The sequence below is a fragment of the Epinephelus moara genome, chromosome 12, assembly GCF_006386435.1.
Source record: "Epinephelus moara isolate mb chromosome 12, YSFRI_EMoa_1.0, whole genome shotgun sequence".
Classification (NCBI taxonomy): Eukaryota; Metazoa; Chordata; class Actinopteri; order Perciformes; family Serranidae; genus Epinephelus; species Epinephelus moara.
In genome coordinates this window covers 37,061,638-37,089,055 of record NC_065517.1, presented here as the reverse complement: position 1 = coordinate 37,089,055, position 27,418 = coordinate 37,061,638, and the positions used below count along the sequence as shown (strand labels likewise).

The window sequence follows — 27,418 nt, the reverse complement described above, 5'->3', positions numbered from 1 at the left end:
CACAACATTTAGCTCCAAATCCACAAAACCAGCCTGAAAATGAAGGAAATCTGAAACGACTGCATTAGAGTCAATGGAGCACAGCTGTGTTGTTGTCGGACCCTAGTCTGGGGCCGTTTAGTGGTCGTTTTGGTAAGCAACCGGAACCAGGGCGAGAGAGACAGGATCCAGAATTCGATTGATGCGCCTTTCCGTCAAAATAAAAGCACCAAGCTAATAAAAATGCGGTGAACCTTTTTATTTTTTTAAAGAATATAATTTACAAGAAAAGCCCCAAGCCCTTAAGTTAACCTTTTTCTTTTATTGTATTTAATTGTATTACAAGTTATTGTCTGTTTTAGTTGTCTGTTTTATTTAATAGGCACTTGATCGTAGTTTTGTACATTATACCTGTAGGTTGTAAATGCATTTTTTCGATAAAGTTTGGGGCGGTGGGGGCGGTAGAGAGAAGAAAACTGTGATACTCGCCATGTAGCATGCTCTATCAACCACAACAACAACCACAACAACAATATGGCATCGCCAACGTCGCTGCCTGATAATGTTACACCTGTCAAAACGGTGAAAGAGGATGCGACGAGATGATGGTGCGCCAGAATTTAAATTTTTACTTTGATGAACACTTTTACTTTGGTGTTTTTGGTGAATTCCGGATCTGCTCTCCAGACCGGAACCAGAATCCAGACAAAATTCAGAGTGAATGGAAACCAGGCTCTTCGCCGTATGTGAAGAGCCTGGTGACGCGAGGCTAGTCGGACCCTGGTCTGAGCTGGCCTGATGCTACGTTATGGTTGGCCAGTCTGCGTCCAAGCCGGGACCCAGTGAAGAGTCGATTGAAGAGTCAGGACTGGCAGTATCTTTGATATGGCTGATGATTAAGATTTCAAAAGTTGTGTTGTTGAGATTTAATATACTGATTCATTACAGGAGTCACTTACCTTTTGAAACAGTCACCATAGGTTGTCTTTTTAAATAGTTCGATATGTTACGTTTAGATTTCATAATAACATGATGAAAACTAGTATCCATCTGTGTAGTGGTGTTACACACTCTTCTGTAACTTGGCCTGCTTTAAATATTGATCAGATGTTCCCTCCACTATGACTATTGGTACAAGTAAGATGCCAGCCTTTGTGCGAAGGCACATTGCTGTAACATCCGTGCAGCTGTTCCGTCTCTTATGTTTTTAAGACATTACATTCTGTTGCAAGTTACTTCAGCCGCAGAGAAGCAGCATGTCGAATGGCGAGTACACAGAGCAAAGGAAATGAGGAGGAAAACCGGAGCAAACGTCGACATTTCCGTAGACAATCTCATGGATTTGGGTGAGAATGCTTCTTGTTCGTGTTCTCGCTGAAGGAGAAAACAGTGTTAATATTTTATTTCCACCTACTGTAGTGCTTCCTGAAAATTATATTTTGTTCACTGTGTCAGGGTCGGCCCGGCGGAGTCTAAAATCAGACTCCTGCTGGGAATTTCTGGGGAGAAATGTGCACATTTCACAGGCCCACATTAATCTACAGTCCTTCCCTGGATCCAGGAAGGGCAACGCCAAAGTAAGGACACAGGAGTTTATGGTTGTATTTTAATTATGGCAGGAAGTTCCCAGGAGCATTAGCCCTTGAGTGAATAATGTTAATTTCAGTTCTTTGTTCTTATGCTATATATTTACTCTCAGTTTGCTGGAACAAAGTATTAATTCCCTTTTTTGGTTGTTAGATGTGTTTACTTCATCTACTCATTGTCCTGTGTGTCTGTGTGTTTGAGAAAGGTGCCTGAGTGGACTTGTCTTTCATATTGAGGGTCTAAAAACCTAAAAGCAGACCTGGCATTCTGTCCTCCTGTCCTTCAAGTATACAGGTACGATTTTTGACTTTTCTAAATCCAGTAAAAATGGTACAATGTTGTGCGAAATTCTAAATCATATTTCTATTTTGTGTTGTTGCAGTCTGGTAAGATACACAAAGAAAGGACGACCACGTCACCCACAGACATGAACAGGGACAGTCTCAGCTGGGAGATGCCTGATGGTGAACGCACAAAAGTTTTCAGTCCAAAACCGAAGCTTCCAGTTGGCCGTCAAATCTCTGACGCTGTTTCAGTGAGTCACACACCACCTGCTGTCAGCTCAGGCCGACCTGCCACGAGGAGAAAAGGCTGGTCTCACTCTGAGACACCAGCCAAGAAGGTCACAGCTGACAAGGTGCACCAAACTGATTCTGGTGTGAAAATATCTCAAATGTTTGCAGTCATTTTATTTTAAAAATATGCTTCTTTGTCTTCTTGCCAAGAGTTTAACAAGAACTTGTGTCTGTACAGTAAATATGAAGCTACAGCCAGCAGGCAGTTAGCTTAGCTTATTATGTCTCATTTGTCTAATTTATACAAAACCCAAAGTGTAAAAATCACAAGTAGTGGTTTTGTGGTGGGTCGTGTGCACGAGTGTATAAAAAGAACTGGATACAGTGTCGTTTATTTCTGTGAAAGTTGCTCCGTGGTGCGCGAAGCCACAAAGGTATAAAAATTAACCAGATCTTCTGCATCGTGGGGCCCACAGAGTCTTTTACCTTAAGGGAGCCCCTTTTCTGTCTTCTCTTCTTCCTGACTCTTTGCTGTTGCTCTCTCAGCTCTCTGGTTGTTTTATTTGTGTAATGTTCTAATACAGGACGAGGCTGTTTAGCAGATTGAAGCCTCTGTGAATGTAGCTTGTGTTCAGGTCTTCATCGGGCCCTTATCCTGTCAACTCAAGACTCAAAAACTGTTGACTTAACATAAAAAACTATGTCGAGCTCAGAAGGGGTTTTTGTGTTAAGTGAGCATAAAATTTTTGTCATTATGACAATCAGGGGCATTTGTGTAGACTTTATACTAACATTCTGTGCCATGGATGGATTGGGGTTTACAGTGTAGAGTAAATCTGATGAGGAGCCGAGCCAAACGCTGCTCTGAGTCCTCTACAGGTGTTTCACTCAGTGTAGCCCCGTTTCCACCAAACATTTTCAGTATGGTACCTTTGGAACAAACAGTAACCCTTTGGACATGGCACTCGCTGTATTTCCTCCTTTATCAGTCTGCACCTGGTTTATCGTCCACAGAACGAGGCTGCACGCCCACATTTTCAGAACAAAATAGAACTGGCTGCAGTGAGAGTCTCTCTCCATGGGATATTCAAAAATAGCAGCTTTGTGCATTTAGTCCTTCTCAGGCAAGCTCAGGGGTTTAGTGTTGCTGTAGCCCGCTTCGCGACCTCCAAGTGAGGATTAGAAGATATGCAGCTCACATCATCCAGTCAAAATTAATATATATTTTTAAATTATATTTTAAGGTGTGCTGATGGATTCACGTCATCAACTAGTAACATTACAAGTAAATGTTCCACCTTAAAAGTCACCGGCAGTCGGCCCAGTGAATGAAGTTAATGTTCCACCTTAAAAGTCACCGGCAGTCGGCCCAGTGAATGAAGTTATTTTTTCTCAGACTCCAGCTGCTGTGAGAGGCAGCAAAACATCCTTTCATTTTATAGTTACAGTTTACTAATAAAACTCTCCACAGTATGAACAGTGGTTACATGAGCCTCAAAACCAGACACAACTCAGCCCTGAGCAGAGTGACCGTCCTCTACTGACCAATCAGACTGCAGTGTTCACAGCTCCACCTTTTAGTACCAGATCTGTGTGCTAGGTACCCCAACAGAGGGGGGACCAAACATGGGGACGCTACGGAACGCTTCCACTGGTACCATCCACAACTTTTCACAGTGGAAAAAACATTGACATTTTGTGACTTACCTCACTGTTGGTTTCCTCTCAGTCGGCCCACTGTCGAGCTGTCCGACCTGCCTCACGGCCCCGCAGTCTGTTACAGCTGTGAAATGTGCAATCAAAACTCAACTCTTCAGGTCGAGCACAGAATTAAGAGTGGAAACTTCTCAGTTCCCTCTAGCTGCACACACGTCTTCTCTTTCCTACCTTGTCATGGTCTCCATATGACAAACATCCTCACATACAGTATTCATGCTGTGATTCATAGAAGGCCTCCTGAAAGGCAGACTGACAGAGCAGGATAGATGTCACGTTTTCACCACAAGAGGGCAATGAAGCCTTTCTGCTGGCCTCTTCCTCAACCATGGCAAAGGACTGGATACACAGACACACCGTTCAAAGACTCGTCACTTGGTGACAGCAAGAGCTGATGCACATTAGAGTTAAGGGAGCATCTTTACCTTCCCTAATCTTTTTATAAATGGTCGAGTCCTCATGGAAAGAAAATAAGGATTTTGAACGCCTGCATTTTTCACCTTAATGTGTTGATTTGGGGAGCAGATAATAGTAGTGAGGTGCTGATTAATAATTTTGTGACGCATTTGCGAGGACGATCTATCACGCCGTCCTTTAAAAATGTGTATTTTTTTTTTTTGCTTTTGCTTTTCGTGCTGTTGTTTGATCATTTTCCTGGAAGTGCTGTACCCAGAGGATAATGTTTTGTCAGTTGACCTCTGGGAGCTCTTTGCAGAGTGGCGCTTTTAAGTCATCTGCTGTCTTTGATTAACTGTAATTAATGACAGGGAGAAACAAACATCACTCATTATTGAACGGTAATTGTTTTTAGGCCTTTTCAGATGAAGAGGGTAACAGCAAGTACGCTTAAGATTTGAGTACCACAAAAAAATCACACTTAATCTAACACCATTAAATGCATGCAATACAGCGAAAGGCGGCAAGACGGTGCGTTTAAGTGTCTAAAGCCTTTCTATACCAGATGTAAATAACATCCTCAGAAGAAAATACAACAGACTGCCTCATGAGCTAGTTTCATATTTTCATGTTTTTTCAAAAGACTCCCACTCTCCTCTTTGGCTTTGTGATTTTCCTCCTCACCAAACTGACACTCAGTAATCCCACGACACAAATTTGAGGGCAGAACTCACCAATTAATTAAATTAAATGGACGTAAGACTTCTTTAATGCACCGGGGCCATCAGAGTTTCCTCATCAACTGATAATGTGAAATGGCCTCTGAGTGCTGGAGGGGAGAGAAGGAATTAGATAGTTGGGTTGACCAAATCTTGACCTTTAAAGTGTGCGTTTAGCGTGCAGTAAGTTGTACGGGTCTTTTTAAAAAGAGCTTAAAGGGAGAGTTCGGATTTTTTGAAGTGGGTTGTATGAGGTACTTATCCAAAGTCAGTGTATTACATACAGTAGATGTCAGTCGGCATGCACCCAGTTTGGAGAAGCAGGCTGGAGTCAGAGACGGAGGCTGATTAATGTACTGCTGTGGACGAGGGAAGCAACAAAATATATTCTAACCACCTACAAAAAATCGATACCAGTTTAAGTGTAAATTATATTTAGAATATTTTTGCTTTACCTCAATTTAAGACAGTGATTTCCAACGAGGAACTGAAGCCGTTATATGGCTAGCTTCAAAGCCATACTTCATTGAGGAAACCAGTAATTTAACATGGCTGAACACAGGAGCTGCTGGTCTACAGCTGCCTCGATCAGTTATATTGTTTGTGTTATTGTCAGCTACTGTTTTATAGCGAGCCAAAATGACTGTTTTTGTCAACAGAGCCTGGTCTTTCAGAGTTGGAAAGAGCTGTCTGACGGTAAGGTAAAGCATTGAAAATGTTGTCAATATACCGTCCACTTAAATTGATATAGACTTTTTCAGGTGGCTAAAACACATTTGCCGCTGCCCCTGTCCACAGCAGAACATTGCGTAGCTTCCGTGTTGACACTCCTGCAACTAATGCAAACTGGGGTTGTGCCAACAGACATCTACTATAGAGTCCTCTTTCCCACTGGACAAAAAACCTACTAACATCTGGCTTTTTTATTTAATCAGAAAGGTTTAAGCAGGCATTTACCCCAAGGTCAAATGACTCTGCAGTAGTCACGGGTATCTATCAGCTCCAGCTCTGATTGGCTTCAACTGGCAGTGTTGGAAATATGAAACCCGGGTGGACGCAATAGTTTTAGCCCCTTTGTCGGTACGACGTAATGACTGGCTGCCATAAAATATCATCAAAAAATACCCACGCAGTGATCAAACCTTGCGTGAGATATATATAAATGTTAAAAAAGTAAACACCTAAACACCTTCACGTTTTCACTGGCCTCCTTGCTGCTTCCTACAGTTTACTAACCTGTTTTCCGTCTGTGATGTCAAATGTGATGCACCAGAAAAAAATAAAGGAATTACCCATCCCCATCTGTGAAAACACTGAGGCTTCACACACACCTCCAACCTGGCACACAGAAGATCTATACGATCTGCACAGTTTCAAGATGGACGCCCAAGATTAGTGTCACCAATTCAGTATCTGACCAAATGTCCTCTCTTCTGTTCCTGAGATATGACGTTGAAAAGTGTTTCATGCAGAACATTATGTCACAGCGGAGTTGACCTCTGACCTTTTGGATATAAAATGTCATCTCTTCATTTTATCCTGTTAGACATTTTTGTGAAATGTTGTCATGATTACCACATGAATTCCAAAGTTATGGCCAAAAACATGTTTTGTGAGGTCACAGTGACCTTGACCTTTGAGCCTCAACCACCAAATTCTAATTAATTCATTCCTGAGTTCAGGTGGACGTTTGCACCAAACTTCAAGGCCGCCTTGAGATATTGTGTCCATGAGAATAACGTGGATGCAAGGTCACAATGACCTTGACCTCTGACCACCAAAATCGAATCAGTTCACCGTTGAGTCCAAGTGGACGTTTGTGCCAAAATGAAGAAATTCTATGTAGTTATTGAGATATTGTGTTCACAAGAATAGGACGGACTATAGGACAGTTGGACAGAAAAATCATGATGCCTCTGGCCACAACTATCACCGACGCCGAGGCATAAAAATACAGAAAGGTATACCTGTCTGCTGCAGAGCTGTGTACCCGACTCTGGTCCAATAGTGATGGGAGTCGATCGCCTATTTTAAGCGTTTCCCGTGTTTAAAAAACCTGCATATACACTAATTTTAGTGGGAAAATTCAAAGAATCCAAACTGTCCCTTTAAAAGGTACCACCTCTGTGACCTTTACCCTTTGATGAATATTATTTGACTTGTAAATTCATTTTGAACTGAGTAACAATGGTTAGATTTGGTTTAGTAACAAACCACAAGCTTGCCTGTGTTCTCTTTATTGTCTTTAGTTGAAATACAGTATGTATCATTAGTCGGGGGGGATCTGTGCCAGACGAGACACCCAGACACTCAGCCATAGGGAGCAGACTCATAACATGGCCTAGTTAAGGGTTTTCTGTTGTTTGCATCCCAATCCGGTCAAAATTTCCCAGGATGTAGCTTGTAGGAGCGTGTATGTTGTTGCTTAGGAACAGTTTTTCCTGTGTCCCCAGTAGGTGATCTCTTTATGAATATCATTACATGTCCCCATTCAGGGGAGGCGAGACATCTTTATCCCTCACAGACCGTGTTTATCGCTATTATTTCCTCAAGTCGGGAGGGATGTTGCTCACTGCGGCTCCAGATTTTTATGTATTTACTGATTGATGCAAAGTAATTGCTGACACAAAAAGAAGCAGAAGAAAGAGACAAACTTTTAAATAGTTAGACAATAGGCCGTGTCAGGAGCGAGCCAGTTTCCTTACACAGCAGTAACGGCGTATTTACATTTATCTCTAATTAATCATGGACAACATTAGGACTTCATCCAGAGGTGTAGCCACAGGAGGTCCAATCCAGGGTATGGGGCTCCCCGATAGTTGTGGCCCCTCTTACTCCCGCCGTGTGCACTCTGTGTGGGGCAGAGGCTCAGGGCATGGCCCCTTGTCTTCCTGCTGGGTCTCCATCTGCTGTGGAGGTGGTTAGGTCCCCGGATTGATGGCAAGACAATGAGTTTATGACATGTGTCGCCGTGAGTGACAGAGGGTCTTGTCCCAACTGGGCCTCCTGACGACCACGGATCTCACATTTGCAGTCGGCACTATGCCAAGGCTAATGGGAGGAGTGATCCTCCTGCTGTGGAATGGGACTTGTAGTTTACAGCTGGCTGGTAATTCAGGACAAGGAGCAAATCTCTCCGGCTTCTGTCTTAAGCTGTCTTTGGTGGCACGTTAGCAAGCCTTTCATTATGTGGCAAGATCTGAAGGAACAATAATCTATGGTAAAAGCATGTGCAGGCATCCATAGAAACTCGCCTTCCATGCTGACTTCTGATTCGCGAGCGCTGCTCCTCCTCCTCTTCGGAGAGACTTTATGAAGCCTTCTAAACTGGTCTCTGAAGTTCCCCAGTTGACCCAGCAGCACTCCTTTCACACACCTGTCAACACGCCGTTTCTTTCCACTTTGGTGGGTCCAAGTTAAAAAGAAATCGCTTCCTTCATCTCCCACTCCTCTCCTCCTTGCCCAAAACAGGATGATAAAAGCGAGAGTTTCACATCTGAGGAGCTGCAACAATGCTACTGTGCCTTCAAAGGGGGAAGATGCCACATTGTGAGATGACAGGGTATTGATATGAAAAGTATTGTCTCCTTCCCGGGTGAGATCAGAGGAGGCCTGGTAGATGTGTACTGTTATGTTGCTCTGAGTGATCTGACCAGCGTGGTGGAGGAGAGGTGTCATGGCGGACAGGCTCACTGGGATGTGTGTCGGTGTCAGTTTTTCCTTGAAGGAATGTGGTACACTGCAGCTGGAAGAGACTTCCGACTGTCAGGATTCTTTTTTGTCTCCATTTCAGAGTGTATGATGCTGTAAATTACTTTTAATCACTGGAAATGGCGACAGTTTTGAAGCTGGTTCCATCAATAAACACTTTATTTATCAGGCTTATAATAAAATACTGAGCACATCACAGTTAATACCAACAATTAAGAGTTGGTATTTGGTACAGAAATTTTGTTTTTCATACATGTACATGCAAAACGCTGAACTAGACAGTGTGGTAGCTGATCCCTTTCTAAATACTGTTTTTATGGCACCCATTGGTGACCTTTCAACCCAGTTGCAAGAAGAAAATGTTGACACTGTACATCCCTGCAAACAACAAATATGTTACATTTGCATGTTTATGTTCATATCAACATTTCTAAAGTGGAAGTTTGTGAGCTGGCTTTGTCATTGTCAGGTGGAGGGGACGGTTGATGGCGTGCCATCTAGGAGGGACATCCGGTGAGCTGCAGAACACTGTTCAAAACCAACAGACAACAGAAGTGTTTGTTCTTTAGTGAGTCATTGCTGTCTTTCCAGCGGCTTTTTAGGCACCAAACATGGGCGTTCCATGGAAAACTGTGCTGTTTTTCCAGCAGGGCTAGTGCCATGAAAAGTGATTGTTTTTTAATGAGATAATGCTGCATTTCCTGCCAAGATTGTGCTTCTTAGTTACCAAACATGGGCGTTTTGTAGTGACCCATTGTTGTGTTCCAGCGGGGATAGTGCCACGAAAAGTGATTGTTTTTTAACTGGGAGATTGTGCCCCAAAACCGGGTATTTTAAGCTAAAACATGATGTTTTAGTAATCTGTAGTGACTCATAGCTGTGTTTCCAGCAGCTACGTAAGCACCAAATGTAGGCTTTTTTTGTAGCAACCTGTTGATGTTTTAACAGCAGATTGTAAGGCACCAAACGTGTGTTTTGTAGAGATCCCTCACTGTGTTTCCAGCAGCTTTTTAGACACAGAACGTGGGTGTTTTGGAGCTACTTAATGCTGTTTTTCCAGCGGCTTTTTAGGCAGCTTTTTTTCTCCAGCGGGGCTAGTGCAATGGAGAGTGATTTTAACGGAGACATTGCTGCATTTCCTGCCAAGGTTGTGCCCCTGATCCTTTAGTGATCTGTAGTGACTACTGCTGCTTTTCCAGAAGCGTCTTACATACCAAATGTGGGTGTTTTGTAGCAAGCTTTTGCCTTTTTTTCTGGTGACTTTTTAAGCACCGAACATAGGTGCTCGGTAGCAATCTCTTGCTATTTTTTAGCAGCTTCTCAGGCACCAAACATGGGTGTTTTGTAGCACACCACGCTGTTTTTCTAGTGGGGACAGTCCACAAAAAGTGACACTGTGCCCCCAAAACTGGGTATTTTTTAAGCCAAAACATGATCTAACCATAACCATGTGTTTTTTGAGCCTAAACCCGACCACATGTTAACCACAGTGTTGTTGAAATGTGTCAGTGTATCTGCTACATAATAACTACATCCTCACCCTCCATCAACCAACCATCTTTTTTCTTTTCATTCTATTCTTATTATTTATTTTCCTTTTGTTTCTGGGCTGACATCATACAGTCTGAACCCGGCGTTATTGTGTTTACTCTGCATTGTATTAACTGTAACTAACTGTAAATGAGTTCATTTGCAACAAATGAATCAACCACAACCAGACTGATTGTATTTCCCTGAGTGCACAGGAAAATGTGAAATAAAGAAAAACAGAGATATTATTTTTTTGCAAAAAGAAAACACTTAAATACTTTTTTAAAAAAATATGCACTGTACACACTGTCTAAATAAAACTGTAAACACTGAATTTTCTGTCATTTTGTTGTAATATATGAAGCTGTCAGAGGCGGATTTGAGGAGTGATGTCGCCTTACTCTGATGGAAAACTTGACAAAAGTCATCCCTCTTTTAAATAAAGCTTCAAAAATACAATACCTGCAGGCTTTGAATACAGGCACCAGATTTACATGTTGCCAAAACCAGAATTAGTACTTACTCAAAACCGTGGTAATGTCAGCATGATTCAGTTGTTTCTGTGTCACTCAGCAACACAGAGATAGCTTCAACGCCACCATAAAATTGCATGTGATATTTCATTAATAACCTTAACGGATGTCATGACAGCAACAAACTCACTATAAAAAGCCAAAACATTTAAAAAGCTGTCGACAGCTGATCGAGGTAAACAAATGACCTTTCTCTGCATGTGTGCGTGCATGCAGTACCGTCCAACAGTGTGGAGATGCAGTATATCCTGGCACAAACTAGTGTCGGGCATCAGTTTTAGCTTCATGTCACCGGCTTCCATCGAAAATGACCTGTAGCCTGTTGCTCTTAGGGCTGCCCCCTAACAGTCGACCAAACGTTAGTCAACCAGAAAGGTTATTAGTTGGCAAGATTTCATTGGTCGCTTAGACACAGAAAAAAACAACATAAAACAAACCTTAAACTTTATACGGAGCTGCACTTTGTCAAAATAAATCCAAATCTATATGACTGGACCATGTGTGACTTTAATTTGAAAGGACAGACACAGTGTCCTCATCAGGTTAATTTACATTACATTCATATCAGAAACATGCAGGAGACTGGTCCACTAATGGCTCTAAATGACGACTACTGGTTGACTAGGAAAATTCTTAGTCGGGGGCAGCCCTAGAATCCATGCCATAATAACCTGGGCTGCTTTAATTACAAATTAAAGATCCGCAACAATTTGGTCTTCAAACTCTAAACTGAATATTAGACCAACAGAAGAACATTTACCCAGTCATAAAGAACATGAGCATATATAATCATCTGAATGACACAAAGTCAATCGATTTTAAAAACCTCAAAGATTCAAGGATGTTGAGTAATCATTCGGGGCTGGGGCCCCAGGAGCCCCCCCTCCACTCCGCCTCTGGTTAAAAAACCAAGCCAGCCAAGACAGCAGCAGCCACAAATGAATCAGCATCTGCAGTCAAAGTCAGGCGTTCAACAGTGTAAGCAGAAAACGCTCAGCTCAGGGCGAAGCACTGAACCCTCTGAAATGCTCCCAATTTAAAAGCCACCTAAAGGATGTAACTGAGGCCTACGGACACCATAAGCACAACATGGAAGACCACCTGTTCCATGATGGCACCCTGCCACCGCTCTCTGTCTGCCTGCTGTGGAGGCTAGCTACCCACTGATGAGGAATTAGGAAGTCATTAAGGAACACAAATAGCAGGATGGCACAGTCGCAACCAACTCCAGACTAAGTGTGTGTCTTCATTTGTAGACTCGTGGGAAAAAAACTTAACTTTTTTTGCTTGTTATTGGTGATACTGTCATTTAAAATTCAGATTCTCTCATCAGGTTAATTGCCTTTCATTAAATCTTACCTTTGAGATAATTCCCTTCAATGCAAATAATGATATAAAAAGTTTAAATTGACGCCAGCTTGCCTTCATGTTAGTTACAATAGATGCAAACACTTAAACAGTTTCACAGCAGTGTGATTCTTCTGTGGCCACTGCTTTGCAAAATAACCAGTAGATACAGCTGCATGAAAACAGTTTTAACTTAACACACACATCTGACGCACCTACAGGATCTCACATGAAAGGCACCCAGGGCCCGAGGAAACAGCAGAATCAACAGAGATGCAGCCATATCCCAGCAGGAGGGTCCTAAATACTCCTCAGACTAATTGAGACGCAGACTGAAGGAGGAAGCAGTGAACGGTGCAGGGCTGCATTCAAATAATGTTGTCAGAGAAGATCAACAGACATGCTAGCTGCTCTGTGAGGCTGTGCTGAGGCACTGTGGTGCTCTGAGCTAAATGCTAATGGCAGGGTGTCAACATGCTTACAGTGGCTATGCTAACGTGCTGACGTGTAGCAGGTATAATCTGGTCACCATCTGGTTAGCATGCTAAGGTGTTAAGTCATAATCCAAAGTGTGGGACAAATTGAAATTGTGACGTGGTGATGGAGCCAGAAGAAAGTCACATGATCACCAAAGTGAATGAATATACCAAATGTCATGGCCATTAATCTAATCAATACACACACATCTTTTAATTAAGGCTGCCCCCTAACAGTCAACCAAACGTTCCAACCAAACTCTATACGGAGCTGCGCCTTCTCAAAATAAATCCAAACCTATATGACTGGACCATGTGGGACTTTAATTTGAAAGGACAGACACAGGAAGTGTCCTCGTCAGGTTAATTTCCAGGGCTGGCACCTGCGGTTATTCCACAGGCTAGTTAATAACATGTCGGGCAGGAAATCCAAAGTGTGGGATCATTTTGAGAAGGTGAAGGACGAACCCAAGGTGATATGTAAACTCATCTTCATTGGTCGACTACAAACATGACGTATCATCTGAAACATGGAAGTAGCTACATGCCCATTAGCCCACAGCGTCATTAACAGGCGGCTCGCTCAGTGTGTGACGTGCACTTGTAGATAAAATATAGGCCTATATTAATGAAGGTTCATTAGTACGGTTTTGTATTTCTCTGTAATGTAGCACAGTGTTAACAATGTTACTGATACTATTCTTTCTCACACCTTCAACTCAAATATCGCAAACATGCAGGAGACTAGTCGACTAATGGCTCTGAATAATGACTATTGGTCGACTAGGAATATTCTTAGTCAGGTGCAGCACTACTTTTAATAACACTACACTGTCACCATCTTCACTGCATCTTAAATCATATCTTATGAATGTGTATGTGAGCATTTCCACAATGGTACGTGCCTCTCTTGCCTTTGTCTTTATGAGACCTTGGGCCTTCAGGTATATCTTGACAACACTCTCTGTTACCTTGAAATGCAGGCCAAATGCTGTCATTAGCTTTCTCTCATACTGACGCTACAATGGAGCGGCGCGTCACTTGAGCCAGGCAGAGTGTTACCGGTTCACCCTTTTCCCCTTTAAGGGCGGTGGCCTTGTGGGTAACCTGTGAATGTGTGACATTGTATGAGGTGGTAAGCAGCTCTCTAAGGGGTGTCATGGTGAAAACCACATGTGGCAACAAGTGATGATGGCAGTATAATTAAGTGTCTAGGTAAGCTCAGGGCTACTGAAGACTACAATAAAGCCATTGTTGGTGAAAAGCACCCGAACGCCTCACCATCGTTCTTTCAACAAAGTGGTCTGGAGCGCTAGAAGCTAGTTACCAGCTAAAAATGAGGACCTTTTATGCTTTTACTTATGTTGTGTCCTTGTGAGTGAAACCCTCAGGCTTGAGACCGTTGTGAATACTGTTTCCAATGTTTTTTCTCTTCTTTAGCTACAAGCTGACATCAGGGCATAATGAATTATTTTATATGGTCATCTGCGCCAGGCACGCTACTACAAGTGTTAACCTTAGCCTACACTGCTACATTAAGCTACATGTAGCTACACGCTAACGTCAGGGAAACGTAATTTTGGTTGCCAATGTTGTTTCTTTCCCAATATCAGATTATATTCCTGCTAGAACATGACATTTACAAGCTTTTATTGGTGATTTTTTTATGGGAGAAAGTGCAGCTATACATAGTCAGTCCTCCAGCTGTAGGTACACTGCTACATGTAGCTACATGCTAACATCAGAGAAACACGTAATCTTGGCTGCTGATATTGGGGATTTTTCCACCATTTTGGATCGTATTCCTGCTGGATCATGTCTGGTTGTAAAGATATTGGTTAAGAGGCTTTGATTAGTGATTTAGAAGTACTTTGTTGTGTGACCCACGTGTGATTATTTAGCTTGCTTGCTAAATAATTAATTCTTTTGTTAAGACCAGCGCCTTAGGGCCAACTGAGTCGTTTGTGTATATATTGTAAATAGTCACTGTCACATATTATTGTTTGCACGGAGCGTAGGGGTGAGCTGCTATTTTTGTTATACCTGTTTTCTCATGTTTTTCGTTAGCCTAGGGAGTTAGGCCTAGTATTGCATTTTTGTTTCTTTTGTTTTCATTAGGAATCAGTTATTTCGCCGGTCGGTAGACAGGTTAATTTTTGTTTGTTGTTTTGGCCTGGGTTCACCCTGACGTTAATTGCTCCATTTGTGTGCCATATTGTACAGTGTGTTTTTGGAGTGTGTAGCAATAAATTGCTCAGCTGTACATTTACTCCCGTGTTCCTGTGTGTCCTTATGTTACGCACCCACACCCCTAGACCGGGGCGTAACAATAATCACGGTAGCAAATGCCGCTATTCTCTACAATGTTGTGTTCACACCCGGCGCAAATAAAACAATTTGCAGGAGTTAATTTCATGTAAAGACTTGATTAGATGCAAAAATACTGCCGAGCGGTGCAAATGGTGCAATGCATGTGATGCAAAATCCACAAATTAAGTGGCGTGAATCAAGCAAGTAGCGTGATTTCGCTTCATACGTTTAGTGAGAGTTGTAAACCGCGATAGCCAATCGCCATAGCCAATCAGCACTGAGATCCTCTGGGGGATGTAAGACACTGAGGACATACCTGTGGAAGTTCATACATCAAATTCAGCAATTCCATGCGCATATGACGCAAGTTATTCGCATCTATGACGTGAGTCAACACAAAATATTCTAGTGTTAAAACTTGAACGCTGCAAAAATTTGCATTGCGTTTGGTGTGAACACAACACTATGTTGTCGATACTTGGCTGCAATGGCAGCGCAGAGATGTGGAGATGCGGCAGACCCAGAAACGCTGACCAATCAGAGCAGACTTGTCTTTTTCGGGAGGGGGGGCTTGAGGAGACAAACGCTAAAACAGAGCGTTTCAGACAGTTTGAGGAAAATAATGTTTTTTTTGTTTTAATAGAAACCCAAAATACAAGAATGTACCTGAAAGTGAACATAATGGGTCAGACATGTATTTACATTTTAGCATACCATAGTAGGAAAATTACCTTTAGGTCTAACTGATAACATTACAAATGACTGCACTGACTTTAAGGTTTTCCAAACTGATTTTAAGGTTCCCCAGTTTGTTTACAAAACCCCTAATGGTCTGGCCCCATCCTACATCGCAGACCTCCTAACCCCTTATTCAGCTGACCTGGGGCTCCTGGCTGTCCCACGCTCCAGATTCAAGCTCAGGGGTGATTATGCCTTTGCTGTGTCATCCCCCAAACTGTGGAACAACATCCCCCTCCCAATCAGATCTGGCCCCTGCTTTGACTCGTTTAAGTCCAGGATCAAAACCTACTTTTATTCATTAGTGTTTGTGTCCCCCTGACGTGGCTTTCTCTGACGTGTTCCTGTGTGTGTTGTGTCTGAATGTGTGAGCTGTACCTGACAGTTATGTTGCCTCTCATGTCCGTGTTTTTAGCCACTTGTTCCATTTGTTCAGCACTTTGGTGAATGTGAGTTGTTTTTAAATGTGCTTTATAAATATATTTGAGTTGAGCTGCATTCCATTTAGGTGAGCTAGTTCCAGGGTCCTGGTATGGTTTGCTGGGACACTTGATGGAACTCAGCCATTGTTGAAGAATTTGTTTCACCTGAGCTTTTCCTGCGATGACAAGTCAAAATGTCTGCAGTAAAAAAGTCTATTGCATCCACAGCTGCTGCTGCTCCTGCTGACTGTGTTGGGTTAATGAGCGAGCCACATCAGCGGCCCAAACTACAGTAACTGACTTCCTGTTGTTTTTAGAGCACCAGCAGCATGCACCTGTCCCTCTCACCTCACACACTATCTTTGCACCTCACAGTTTGAAAACCTGGACCACAAGCCGACAGAAACACTGACATTTCCGTCCCTTGAGCCACGCTGCTAGCATGGCTAAAAAAAAATGCTACGCTATGATTTTGCTTCTTAAATGTGATGAACAATTTGAGCTGGATATAAACATGACATGCCTCAGTTAGGTCATGTGGAAAATGTATGACTGTTTCCCTGGTGCCATCTGTCTGGAGCTCACTGGTCACACTATCCCTGTACAAGTGCTTGTGGTACCTAATTAAAGGCTTCAAATGAAGTTGCAAATGAAGTTTTTCAGTTGTCTCCACAGCTGGCAAGGCTGGCAGCGCTGACTCGAGAGGTTCAACTGAAGGGCAACGAGGCCCAGGGCTTCCAGTGACAAGTTAGTAAATCTAATGTCTCTGAAAGTTTTGCCTGGAGCTGGATAGATGTGGTGGATCGGACACATCGTAGATTGTTTCTGGAAATGAAGGAAGAAAAGGGTAAAAAGGAACTGGTGTTAGATAAGATTTGGAAACGGCTGTTGCCAGCTCTCGTCCCTGGAACAGCTGTTAAAATGTGGTACAGTTATGGAAACATTTTTTTAAGCCTACAACAGCTACTGTCAAGTTTCCCGTGGGCCCTGCACTTAAAGGCAAACCCTTTATGAGACTTTGATTTGTGCTTTCCAAATCATTTTGGACAGTCACCATCCACAAACACAGACAGCTGCCTGCCTAAAATGGAAATCCCCGCATGGAGTGTTGAATTGATGATTTCACGACACTTCCAGGAGGAGGTCCGCCGACACTGAATTAGCGTGTGACTCTGTGGGCTCGTAGAATGTTTGAGATTTAACATCCAAATGAGTTTTATTTGACTGTAGGCCTTACAGCTGTGAATCATAAAATGTCTACATATCCCAGTAAAATCACCACGGGGGCAGTCACAGTTGGCTGTTGTTCAATTATTCAGTGCCTATGGAGCAGCTCCAGGATCAGTTTCAGTTTGACATTATAACTGTAGTCTTGACTCTCTGCAGTTCAAGGAGAGACTTGTTTATATGTAAGAATTAAAGCTGAGCTGGACTATATCATCGAAATAACATGAGATTTATACATGTCAGCGATGGATCAGATAACTATGTGTAATGTGAAAGGGGTTGACTGTAGTGGTGAACTCACAGAGAGTTATCACCCAAAGCTGCAGTCCTCCTAGCTCTACGGAGCTTTTCACTCTCTTCATTATACTGAGTTGAAGAGAGGACAGTGAGAGCGTTTGGGTCAGAGCTTAGCTTGGAGCTGAGAATTGCTAACACCAGTCAATTTTAAATGAGCTGTATGCAACATTCAGAGTATTAATATAGCAGCAATCAGTTATCTGCTATGTAAAGACATAGTGGAGTAATGGCGTCCTGAGCAGAGAATGCAAACTCGGTCTCACTCGGTGACTTGTGGCGTCAGACACCTTTGAAAAAAAGCCGTTCTTGAACATTGGCATGAAATGCTGCCAGTCGCTGTTATAGTTTCACGGCGACAAACAAACACTGACTTACAACCAGGAGAGCGGTGTCAGTGTCCCCTAAAGGCCCTGACACACCAAGCCGACGGTCGGCCGTCGACCAAAGTCAGGACGTTGATGAGCGTCTGTCGCCCTAGTTTTTGCGGTGTGTCCCGCACTGTCGGCACTTCGGCGTCAGTGGCTTTTTCGGCCGATTGAGCATGTTGAATCGGCGGCGGAGCTTGTCGGTGAGAGAGATCACTCTGATTGGCTGTTCAGGTTTTATTCCCTCGCCCCTGTAGCGAGTGAATCTGCCTTTAGTGAAACCGGGGATAACCGGTGCTTCCTCCTCAGGCTCCACTTCACTCAGCTGCCCGACAGATCCGCTGCTTCTTCCCCCTGAATAACAAACCGGAGCTAGCTGAGAGCGGCTAGCGGAGCGTTAGCCGCAGCATGACCGGAGGGAAGCACAGCCAGTTAGCCTCTGCTAGTCTCTGAGCTAGCCCCGGCTCTCCGTTTGGATCCAACCGGAGCACAGAGCCCTGGTTTGTTATTCAGGTTAAAGTGGGAAGAAGCAGCGGGTTTATCGGGCAGCTGAGTGAAGTGGAGCCTGCGGAGGAAACACCGGGACTGTCTGGATGCAACAGTCCGTGGAGGTGCTGCGGTGCTCAGCTGCACAGATAGGAAACCCCTCAGCTGACAGGATGTACCACTCTCTACTCCGCTCTCTCTCACGCAGGCGCAGAACATACGTGCTGCTTGTCGGATGTAGTCTGTGTAGTGTGTTAAAATGCAACTGACACAGGGCGACGTGAGGCGACGTAGACGACGCAACAGTTGGCTTTCGTCGCCGCTAGTTCTTTGTTGTCGGTTTGGTGCGTCCGCACCTTAAGATTATTAGGCCAAACCCTGTTCTTTTTTCCTAAACCTTACCACATGTTTCTGTTGTTGAAGTAAAAAAAAAACTTTGCTGCAATTTGCTGTGTTGTACTGATGTAGTGCTTTTATTTTGAAAGAGACTGTATGCAAACTGTAAATATCCTGTGAAAACTTAAGTGTGTTTTGAAAGAAGACAATGCATGTAACAGGCAGAACTTGACATGACGTCCTAGAATGTCAACAACCAACGCACCCAGGGTACCTTTCATGTCGTATGTGGACGTGGAAAGTCCATGACCAAATGTTAAAATGTGACGAGGTCAGAGTGAGAATGTGTTCGAGAATGAAGGCATGCTACCTTTGTGTGTGTTGTAATCTGAGCTACTCTGTTATTTGTTGTGGCAGCCAGTCTGGTGGCGCGTGCATGTTAGAGCATGTGAGTCCCTGTGTGTGTGTGTGTATCCCAATGGCTAGCTAATCCCCAACACTGCACTGCACTCACATGGTGGTTAGCGCTGATTACAACATCCCAATTCATGGTGCCAGAACAGCATGGTTGCGGATGAGTAGTGCCCACCCTCCGTTTACCCTGACGTGAACTCTCTTAGCTCCGTTGCTGTTGTTAATGCTGTTTGCTCTGTTAGCACTGTTAGCTGCTAGCTCAGCCACCTTTATGTCTAAAGCCGTGTTCAGGCAATCACAGCTCTGACTCTGAATCTTTGAGCAGTGTTGGGCCGTATCTATTTTTTCATACCTTCTTACTTTCCTGGAGTTTCACCAGGGCATAGGGTATATGACAGTATTTGTGTGTGATGCTAAAGCACTTAAACAAAATAAGCTTACAAAATGTTAAGCAAGGTGATATTCTTACACATATTTCCTTATTAGACAGATAAATACAACTGTACACTATCTGAATTCATATTTTTTCCCTTTTTTATAATCACGGCTAATGCTACCTTATGGTTATTAGCAGTTGAGCTGTCTTGGTGTCAGTTTGAGTTTTTTGGGACCCTTTAACAGCTGCTGCTATGTTAGCTTGTGCTAACCAGGCAGACATTGAACTGACCATCTGCCAGCCTGGGAGGAGAGGGCTCCGGGAACAGTCCTTCAGTGCTGTGCCTAACCTGTGTACGTGCAGCAACAAAATGTTTGAGTCAGCTAAGCGAGGACATCAGCTGAGCAGGCTGAGTTCTTCAATGTACGCCAGGACACATTAGCGTACACACAGCTGACAGAGTATGGCTAGACCACCTCTGAAGGTGGTCAAAGCGATCAGATCTCAAGATGCATTTGGTGCTTTCAGACCTGTGGGCTACTTAGAGCTGTCCACTTGTGATCCGATTACCAAGGATGCTTGTTCAAACATAAAGTGACCATGTGTTTACCAGTCAGTCAGGCCATGTTATATTGAATTCATGAAGAAAATGTTTTTGACGCATGCCTCCACAGGGCCATGTTTAACGGTAAAACATATCAAAACATGCCTTAACAAACTATCTCACAACTTGTGCAGTACAATTCTAGTCTCATTTATCCAGTTGTATGCTCAGAACTTTTAAAACACGTGCAGGAAAGAGAGAGCATAGATAAGTTTCACTTTCATTACAGTTTTAAATACTAAGGTTATTAGTAAAATGCATGTGTTTGTGAAGACCTGAGCATATGACTGGATAAATGAGACCTGGAGGTTATATGAGAGTTTGTAAATACATGTTTTGATACAGTTCTGTTGTTGTAAAGAAATAAATCAAGTTAGCCATTTTTCGAGGAGGCATGCGAGAAAAGAAAGCTTCAACGCAATCTATCATAACTAACTCATATACTAATGGTCATTTTGGGTCAGTGAAGTTTTCCTTCAGTACCAGGTATGAACGGGGCCATGGATATCCTCACACAGCTCCTTTAAAGCTGGGCCTTTAGACCTCAGTGTTTGGGCAGGATGAAGGCTCAGTAGATCAGCGATGGTATCAGTGATTCATACGGACAGCGTGTCCAGTAACTTCAGCAGACTGTGTCTGATCACTACATGATGAATGTCTGTTTCACTGAGGCCCTCAAATGCATCAAGTGCATTAAAGCCCAATTCGGGCCGCACTGCTTGAGAGGTCAAGGCATATGGGAATGTGACAGATATCATGAACACGGCTATAACTCCTATCTTTTACACTTAAATTCTGCAGCCATAATGCATTGTACTTTGAGACTTACCCCAAGGCTCACTAGCCGCCTGAGTCATTGACACACCAGTGACTCCGACTGCACAGTCAATTACCCATCTACCTTTCATGGGCCAGGAGTAGGAGACAGGGAATGAGTTCATCCATGCATTCAACCTACACCAGCCATGCCTCCACCAGAGGTGAAACCCATATGCAGACGGGAGAGACAAGTGGATATTGGGTTAGTTTTTTTTTTGCTATGTGGAGAATAAAGGTTAATAACAGTCCTTTCCTGTGTCATATTTGACATGACCAGTCATCGCAGTAATTACAATCATTACACTCCAAAGGATGTCTAGTTATCCCTCTTAAACACAGGCCGCACAAAAGAAATCAATTATTCAATCAGAGCTCTCCCATTCATCCCTGCCTGAGTTCACTTAATTTTGGGCCTGGGTGAATCTGCCGCAAATAAACCCCACGACCGGAGAAGAAAAGACGAACAGGCCCCTAATTTGTACCCTTTCAGGCGGTCAATCACTTTTCAAAGGAATGCAAGCTTATTCTGACAATCAGGCCGACGTGAATGGGAATGGGTTTCATCTGCTACTTTACATAAGTTATCTAGTGATAAAGAGGGCAGAAGAAGAAGAAGAGAGAAAGAGAAGAAGGGGGGGGGGGCTTTTCTGTCGACAAGTGTAGCCTGTGGCCCCCCTCTGCTGTTCCTCTCAGCCCCCTCTCTGCTTTCTCTCATCCCCCTTTCACCTCATCTCTCACCCATCCTCCGCTCCTCATCTTGCCCGTGCCCACTAGGATTGGCAGCATGTAATTTAAGAGCATGGGCACAAAGACCAAATGCCAAGCCCATAATGGAAGCTGGATGTGTTCTGATTTAAATGGGCTTCTCTGCTCAGGGCCCAGGGCCTGTAATTAAGATCACTGGGACAAAGGCGAGGAGACAGTCTCACAATGCAGTCGGGACCTGGTTGAAGAAGAGGGAGAGGAAATATCAGCTCCTTGCACCCAAAAATGGAAAGACGCTTTTTTTAAAACTCTAAACGGACACTTGAGTAGTTCCAGGAGGTGAAGAAAGTTAAAGCAAGGAGCACATGGTTGTTTGTTGTGACTTCCTTGTGATGATCTGATGAATTCACTCGTGCCGGTAGTGTCCATTCATTAAAATGACAACTTGGACGCGCAGTCGAAATTAGTCTCGGCTAACTTTCAAGGATCCACCACAGTACATGCATCTCTTTGATTGCTTATGGAGTACGACACGTTGCAAAGAGCAGCTTAACTTCAGAGAGAATTACTATTACCAAGCACTGACTCCATCAGCATTCCTGTAGGGGTATTTGATCAATCTGAATGATGAAAAGACTACGAGAGGCCTTCATATCCGGATGGAGGGCTGGAAGTCTCGTCCTCCATATCCATGCACCCTCCATCACTCTCTCCTGAGCGTTTTTTGTTCCCGAGGACACACTCTAGCTCCTAGTGCTCTGGGTGGTTGTGTGTTCAGACCTTTTTCCGTTTAATTAGATTTGTTAAAACAATTTTTGGAGTGCTTTATTCGGTAAAAGCTCTCAGGGGTTAATATCCGCAGAACACTTCTGTTCAGCTTCTTTTCACCAATGGAGCATAAATTATTTAAATTATTCAGAATTGTGCGACCTTTTATCTCACCCCCTTTGAAGGCAGCAAATTAAAAATGCAAATGGGCTAACTAATTAATATGCAAATGCATTCATTCCCAGTTAACAATTAGCAATTAAACCTGCAGTGTCTAGAAAGAGCACTGACAAAATTAGCAACTTATTTTTTCATTTGAAAAATAGTCAGTCCGAAAAAAAAATTGATTGACAAAATGACTTTTACTGACAACCACCTGCCTCGATATAAACAAAATTAATAGGATGTCATGTAGGAGGCACAGAAATCTGAGGAGAGTCATGTCACAAACAACAGAAATGTATGTCATTTTGTCATGGTTTGGTTGCAAGACTTGTATATTTCATAACTCAATCAAACCTTAATTGAAACGTGAAAGTCTTGAAGGGATTCTCTTCGTGTGTGTGTGTGTGTGTGTGTGTGTGTGTAAGTGTGTGTGTGAGGGATTTATGTAAAGGTCCAGTGTGTAGGATTTAGGAGGATATACTGGCAGAAATATAACATAACAAGGATGTTTTCTTTCGTGTATAATCACCTGAAAATAAGAATTGCTGTGTTGTGTTTATATCTACATGGGGAGCAAGTCGTCGTATACAGAGATCATCATGTTGCATCACCATGTTGCATGATGATGCACCATGATAGGGACATTTGCATTTTTCACGTCAGCCACCATAGTGAAAAGACCCTCACTGATGAGCTAGAAAAACAAAACAACACATTTTTTTTAATCATAAATGACTTTATTTAGTCTTTTTACTGGTTTAAATCACCTGGTCTGCTTGTTTAGGAGAGGAAGAGACCTGTGCGGATAATTCAGCTCCTGTTAAAAAACCCCTCAACATCTGAATCTTAAGTTATCACAGTAAGGTGAGCACAGACATAAGGTGCTCAGCGAGCAGCCTGTCTGTGACATGCCAAACAGTGTCGGAGAAACACTGATTTGTAACTAGAAACTGTTTTATTCATTGTTTTTACTGGCTTTGATCACCAGATTGTGTTGAAGAGGAAGAGACCTCTGCAGAGAATTCGGCCCCTGGTAAAAACCTCCTGAACATCTGGATCTTAAGTTATCAGAAAAATAAAGCTGAGCACATATTAGCAAATGCTAGGCTAATGACGTTTCTCTGACATGCCAAACAGCGTTGGAGAAACACTGATTTAACGTGAAACTGTTTTATTTACCGTTTTTACCTGTTTTAATCACCTGGGCCATTTGTTTTGCAGAGGAAGAGACTCATGCAGATAATTCGGCTCCTGGTAAAAACCTCCTGAACGTCTGGATCTTAAGTTATCAGAGAATTAAGGTGAGCACAAACAGCAGGTGCTCATGCCAAATAGCGTTGGAGAAACACTGATTTGTAACATGAAACTACTTTATTCATTGTTTTTACTGGTTTTAATCACCTGGACCTTTTGTTTTGGAGAGGAGACCTCTGAGAATTCTTCGGCTCACGCTAAATAACTGGATCAGAAATAAGGTGAGCACACAAAGCAGGCGCTAGGCAAGCAGTCCGCCTACGTCATACCAAACAGCACAAAAGAAACACTGATTTTATAATGTGAACCTGATTTATTCAGTGTTTTTACTGGTTTTAATCAGCTGGTCTGTTTGTTTCAGAGAGAAAGAGGCCTCTGTGGATAATTCAGCTCCTGTTAAGAACCTCCTAAACAATGAACACTGAAGGAATTCTAACTGGGAGAATTTCAGCTGGTTGCAATCTGCAATCCTCACCGCCACATTCTACTAAATCCCCCTAAATCTTACACACTGCTCCTGTAAAGACAAAACGCAGACAGATACAGAGGAGTAAACACGTTGCATAACACAAACTAATGGCAGCTCTTTGTTTTTATAGCTACGGTCAGATATCCAGAACAGAAAAAGACCAGCAGGAAACCATAAAACACCAAGAGCTGTCAAACACTTTCCTATTTCCTTCAACACGCTCAAATGCAATCTTACACTTCACGCTATCTCCTATATTACACCTTATGATACCTAATGTTACAAACTCGACATCAATCATGCATGCCGAGCCCCGACCGTCTCTCCAGTGTCTGAATTTAACCACATCCAGATCCTTTGATGTGATAGCGGGGAGGCGCGGGGGCCGGGAGGCGTGAACTGCACCTCCTTGTAAAGGTTATCTGTGATACACAGACCCGGGGGCACCTGCCTCATGCAGAGTTCACGCACGTCGCCGCCATTCAGCCGAGAACATACAAAGTGATGTATGTGTGGAGATCACTGTCAGCTGTGGAGCTATGACAATAGAGGTCAGTCAGTCAATCAGGGGAAATAGGAGGCGAGGGGGGGGAGAGAGCAAGAAGGATTTGTGCCTTTTTTTTAACATAATTTTTATGAACATCCCCAGCTAATATACTTATAATCCCCATCAGTGTTCAACTTGATCTCTTGTCAGCCCGCAACTTCTGCCAGAGGGCTCGGCAACACAATCATCACCTTTCGACAAATGCTCAGTGATTGCCGCGCCTTTAAACATGATTCTTGTGTTTCATTAACTTGCATTAAGTGCCCACGTCCCCTGACGCCCGAATGCTATATTGCCAAAGAAGGTTCATATTTTATTTATCGCAGTTTAATATTGTTTTTGAATATTTGCGCTGCCTTTAGGCCGGGCTCAGAGTCACGTTATGCTCTTTAATTTCTCCTCGGAATTGATTTCCTATCGCTGGGAGTGACGTTTGATTAAAAACAGTTTCTTGCATAAAAATGTAACATTAAGTTATTCTCCACGCCACAGCTGTTTGCTACAATATCTTTAGATTACGCTCTCATTTTTATTTAATGCGCCGCCTAATTGAATCGTTTCTTGTTTACTTTGCAACACTCGGAGAGAAATCGCGTGCCACTAAAGAGCATCACACCTTACTGACCATTTACGCCTATGACGCCCCGCAGCTCTAATTTATGCGCTGGTTTTCATATACGCACTGGTAATATACTAGCAACTACATAATTACCAACACAAGACACTCCACATGCATCTCTTTATCCTCTCACTCTTGGAATAAATAGAACTAAAACACAAGAAATGCAGCAAAGAGCCTCTTTCAAGCAAATAGGCTGGGGGTGGGGTAGATAATTAATTCTGAGATTAATGTACTGTAGCAGTGGTGTGTTATTAAAACGCTATTTTTAAATTACAGCTCAGAAAGCACCCCCTTGGGATTAAGAGTGTTAGCCACTGATCTCTGCTTAAGTTATGGATGGAAAGGGAAGGGAGGGGGGGTCTGTTTTACATGCCCAGGTCCCATCTTATGGCTCCTGCTGTGGGCTGACACCGAGAATCTTTGTGGTGTTTGCTCGCCTCAGTGACTCACGGGAAAGGCTTTAGTCCCTTTATCAATGGAGTTGTGCTTTTCAATAAGTATTTAGAGTGTTTGATAGGCGAGGGCCACTGCCGGCTCACAAGTGGCGTTTGATTAATGGATCTTGCTGTGTCTATTGTAAAACACTTGTTTGCAGAGCAGGGGTATGTTGGGAGGTTGTTGGAGGACAGATGACAGATTTTGCCGTAATATGGCAGTTAAAACACAAACAGCTCAGAGCAGGACCTGAACAGCTTAAAGGGATAGTTCAGGGTTTTTGAAATGGAGTTATGTGAGGTACTTCTCCATAGTCAGTGTGTTACATACAGTAGATGTCAGTCGGAGAACTTCCATTGAGAAAAACAGTGATTTAACCTCCCTGGCTTTGATGAGAGCACAGAAAGGGAACTGAAGCCATACACTTACACTAATATTTATTTTTATCAATATCAGTTTAAGTGTACGCTATACTGACAACATTTTCAATGCTTTACCTCTCAGCAGACAGCCCTTTCCAACTGGGAAGCCGTTAACGTCAAAGCCTCCAGACTCCATTGACAAAAACAGTAGTTTTTGGGAGCTGCTGGTCGACTGCTGCCTTGATCAGTTAATTAATTTGTGTTATTTTGTGACTTTGGTGAATCCAAACGAACCCCTTTTAAAGCCATAGTCAGACCATGACACAAAAAAAACATAACTGATCTAGGCAGTGGTAGACCAGCAGCTCCTTTGTTCAGCGATGTTAAATCACTTTTTTTTTCAATGGAGTCTGGGTTTGAAGAGAGTGATATAACCTTGTTGGAAATCACTGTCTTACAATAAGGTAAAGCAGGAAAATATTCTAAATATACAGTGGACATGTAAACTGATACTGACTTTTTTTAGGTGATTAAAATAGGTTTTGTTGCTGACCCCATCCACAGCAGTACATTGCTTTGCTTCCATGTCGGACCCCAGTCTGCTTCTCCAAACTGGGGCCATGCTGACTGACATCTTCTGTATGTAATATACTAATCATTGATGAGTACACCATACAACCCCAGTTCAAAAACAATCCCATGTGTGGTTAAAGGTTTAGGCACAAAAACAACTTGGTTATGGTTAGGAAAAGATCGAGTTGTGGCTTAAAATACCCGGACTGCCCGAATGTTGATATATGTACGCAACATTTGCATGTCATGTATTTATGGTGCAGAAACGTAGAGTTCTAACACTTTCATCTGGCGACTGGGCTGCATGTCGTCATTTAATCCATTGATAATATAAAAATATTTAATAACCCAGCTTTAAGACCTCCGTGTGAGTTCTTGTTTATACAATATTAATATTGCTATTGGATTGGAATGGTGCCAAAACAATGAAAATAAGACCAAAGCTGTAATAAACTGAAATTATGTTTTAAGACCGAAAGAGCAACGGACGCTAAAAACACTCGCAGCTAACAGAATCCAGGTGAGTTCCTGTAACAGCCCCACAAGTGTTTCAATCATACCTCTCTCATGTGCTCACCATGTGGTGATAAAGGGCTAACAGCACTTTAATTTCTA

General features: G+C 42.9%; 2 protein-coding genes across 5 annotated transcripts in view; one reads left to right on the top strand and one right to left on the bottom strand.

Moving 5' to 3' along the window:
• The window catches only part of LOC126398977 (hormonally up-regulated neu tumor-associated kinase), a 987,429-nt gene that overhangs the window by 274,016 nt on the left and 685,995 nt on the right, over positions 1-27,418 (top strand). The window lies entirely within an intron of this gene.
• agbl5 (AGBL carboxypeptidase 5) overlaps positions 1-27,418 on the bottom strand; it is a 230,639-nt gene that overhangs the window by 33,880 nt on the left and 169,341 nt on the right. The window contains exon 1 of one of the 3 annotated variants that reach the window (XM_050058665.1): positions 3,789-5,142. The exons of the other annotated variants lie outside the window; for them this stretch is intronic. The gene's annotated coding sequence lies outside the window, so the exon portion shown is untranslated. Of the gene's footprint in view, positions 1-3,788; positions 5,143-27,418 lie in introns of those variants that run through there. 3 annotated transcript variants of the gene reach the window in all.